Source organism: Alosa sapidissima, chromosome 1 (assembly GCF_018492685.1).
Source record: "Alosa sapidissima isolate fAloSap1 chromosome 1, fAloSap1.pri, whole genome shotgun sequence".
NCBI classification, from domain to species: domain Eukaryota; kingdom Metazoa; phylum Chordata; class Actinopteri; order Clupeiformes; family Clupeidae; genus Alosa; species Alosa sapidissima.
In genome coordinates, this window is record NC_055957.1 from 27,578,186 (window position 1) to 27,582,325 (window position 4,140).

Consider the following 4,140-nt stretch of genomic DNA (forward strand, 5'->3'; position numbering starts at 1 on the left):
TGATTGTGTATGTGTCAGTGTTTTATTTTGTATGAATACATTTGTATAAAAATATAAATGGATGTGTGAGTGTTTGATACTTACCTCTGTTTACTGCTTCCTGTTGATAGTATAGTATATAGTATTAAGTATATATACTTTTTTGATCCCGTGAGGGAAATTTGGTCTCTGCATTTAACCCAATCGGTAACCAACAGCACACAGTGAACACACAGTGAGGTGAATCACACACTAATCCCGGCGCAGTGAGCTGCCTGCTACAACGGCGGCGCTTGGGGAGCAGTGAGGGGTTAGGTGCCTTGCTCAAGGGCACTTCAGCCGCGGCCCACTGGTCGGGGCTCGAACCGGCAACCCTCCGCGGTTACAAGTCCAGAGTGCTAACCAGTGGGCCACGGCTGCCCGCATAGTGCTGGATGCTCTGCATACTATAAAGTGAGTGTGTACTTACTTCTCTCAAACCTTGTTCCACTTACCTATAAAACTGATTGCAGCGTGGGTGTGCTTGGCTTCATGTCTGAGGCAAACTGATAGAGAATTACCGCTCTAGTATGTTCCTGCACATTGTATGTATTTTGAATTAGTTGTACACTGTAGGAATGTTTGAGTCTCTGTATACTTTTTGGCTCTTGTATGCCTGATATTCAGTGTGTTCTGTGGAACTGCTGCAGCACAGTGCATTAGAAATGGCCAGTCACTGTCGCAATGTGTGAATAATGAGACTTATTGGGGGCCAAGCAGCGAAGCTGCGAAGGCACCCATTGAGTTACTAGCTTTTCCTATTATTATTTCTCCATTGGAGTCTATGGCAGCCCATAGAACGCCTGGCTAAAAAGTGCAGATTTTTTGGCAGAAAGTTTCGTGACACTCCACTGACCACTCACACTCATTTACGGACCTCTAAACCCAGCCATCTAGCGCCACCAACAGGTCAAAATTTGGCCGAAAATTGAACCGCTGGGTCTAAAGTTATGAAATTTGGCACACTGATTCAACACTGTCTCATCATCACTCTCACTAATTTCCAGAACTCTATGCCCAACACTCTAGCGCCACCAATGGGTCGAACCTGGATTGCCTTCACGCATGTGACCATTGAACGGTGCGTCCGATTTTCACATATCCAGCACCGTTGGAATCCCTGGACCAACCTAAGTTCAATGACCCCTATTACGTCACTTTCCGCCATATTGGACCTCCGCCATATTGGATTTAGTCCAAACTCTACGAAAAGTTTCAGCGGTCAGAAATTTCATCCGATTTTCACGGAGATGATCTTCTGCCCGAGCCGCACAAACGATACTTGCCAGATTTTTCAATTTCAATTTTGTTTGCGCGTGACAGCCAATCAAATACGGTGACGAAGCCGCCAAAAAGGAAGTGGACTAACATCTCCGTGGTACTTTGAGTTAACATAACAAAACTTGATACCATTAGTCAGTACACTGTCCCAATCACTCACAGCAATTTTTATGCATATACATTGAACGCTCTAGCGCCACCACCAGTTCAATCCTGGACATGCGTTCATGCGCGTGATCCTTGACTCTTTTGTCTGATTTTCACAATTGAGGTAGCGTCTGAATCCTTGAAGAATCCCGAGTTCATCGACCCCTATTCCGTCACTTTCCGCCATATTGGACCTCCGCCATATCGGATTTAGTCCAAATTCTACGAAAAGTTTCAGCGACAAATTTCATCCAATTTTCACAGAACTTGGCGGAGATGATCTTCAGACCGAGCCGCACAAACAATACTGTTTGCCCGTGACAGCCAATCACACATGGCAACGATGGCGCCTAACAGGAAGTGGGCTAACATCTCGGCTACGCTTTAATGTATGAAGTCCAAACTTGGTACAGGGACTTGGTATCTGATTGTCAGGACGCACTAGGAAATTGGCATCATTTGGCCTCTATAGGGGGCGCTGCAATACAGGAAGTGAGCTTGTATCTCAGCAACGCTTTGATGTATGAAGTCCAAACTTGGTACAGGGACTTGGTATCTGATTGTGAGGACACAGTAGGAAATTGGCATCATTTGGCCTCTATAGGGGGCGCTGTAATACAGGAAGTGGGCTCATATCTCAGCAACACTTCGTTGTATGAAGTCCAAACTTTATAGATGGATATATTAGCTAATTGTGAGGACATGCAAGGACATTGGTGTAATTTGGCCTCTAGGGGCGCTGTAACAAAGTAAATTAGCTTATTTCTCAGCCGTTCTTCATCCAATTGCCATCAAACTTGCTGTGAGTGCTTGCTTGGCCCCTGCATTGCTGCTTGCAGCTATATTTGTTACTGTTATAGTCTGTTTTGAAGGGTACTTGTTTACCCATTTCTCTTCCATAGACTGATGAAATTACAGTGAAAATTGAAATTATTTTTTTTGTTGAGGGATGCCGAATACTCAGCTAATAGCTATAATAAAGCACATGAAGAGCATTTTGTTGAATTTGGGGTACAGAAGTGTCCCCCGACTCCGAGGCATATTCCGATTTATAGTGACAAGCCTGGGTATTGGTTATTTTAGTGTAGTGGTAAACCTCCTAACAAGAGAGCCGAGTGGCTTCATTCCCTGAGCGAAACAAAGCCACCCGCTGCTGTTTGGCTTGATATGTGTGCAGAGAGAATAAGCCAGTCAAGGGTAATGGCTCAGAAAACCTCTCCTTATGTTTCCCTAAGGGAACTGACCAAAGGCTAAATGTGGTCTGACCACTTGTGGGAAAGATTTTGTGTTCTCCCTTAATATGAGTTAAGTAGGCTAACAGAAAAATGTTTAGTGAGCAAATCAATACCAGGCATTATAGGCATTAAGGGGAGAGTGGATTTTTCTTTGTGCAGATGAGACCGCATGTAGAGCAGGGCTGCACGATTTGGGGAATATATTGAATTGATTTTTCTGACGGATATTGCGATTGCAATTTGTTTAGCTTCACTGTAGTCACACAATAAGGATGACATGACTATAAAAGTCATAGATGTGACAATGTTAACCATTCAGACAGAGATGCAAGCTGCATGAGTAATTGCAGCCTTTGTGATTGCATTAGTTAATCACAATTTAAACTAATTGCATTAGTTGAAAATGCGATTTCGATTCAAAATCGATTCATTGTGCAGCCCTAATACAGAACATGTCTTCTGTGATGTGTAGTATGTGTTTACCCCCTTGAGATGATTTGTTGTGGTGGCTCATAGTTACCCCTTCAGCAGGTATCCTCACGCCATTGTTTAAAATATGTTGTAGAATGAAAGTTCTGAAGAATATCTGGGCTCCGCAGATACCTCATGGAATTTGATGAAAAAATGTTTTTTATTAGAATGTTCATTACTCATAGTACCTCTAGCATAGTAGCTCCCTCTGGGCCAGGTGAGACCTACATCTGACACATGTATCCAAAATTGTTCTTAGATCTTAGTAAATCAGTGCTTGTGAGGAAATGAAAGAAGTTGAATGGAAGACGTCAATGTGGTGTGGCCTAATATACTGACCAAATATTTTTTTGGTAGTAATGTAATAAGTAATAAGTAGTAATGACACTGAGAGTTGCACATTAACATTTGGGGTTGGATTGTTCTTTTCAATTGGCTCACCAATCAAGTTGGGATTTGAAGAATGCAGTAGCCTATTAATAAAGGGTTTAAATGTACTGATTGTAATGTACATGATTGTAGGTGTGTATGATTCTAATTGTATGTTGACTTCTTTCCTATTAAACCTTTGCTTCAAACACATACAAAATAAAGCAGGTGAGAACTAATTATATCAGTATCGGTTCTAACCACGGAGGTATTAGGGTACAGCGTCTAACAGGAGTTTATTATCTCCTCTGCAGAATTCCTTTCCAGGAAAGTTTAATGTTTAAATGGGTATGGTGTAAAGGTGCTTGAAAAAGGTGTCATGCATAATTGAAGTGGAATGAAGATCAGATGTAGTTGAATATCTGTGAATGACAAAGGAGAGTCTCTGTACTCTCATGATATGAAGATGAATCTTCTGCACACACACCTTCCTACTCGGACCGCATACGTACACAAAAAACACACAAGGGAAAGGACACCACTGACAAGATTCTTAATCAACCTAGAGGACACACGCACACACACACACACAATTTCCCCTCTCAAAAACAGAGCTGAG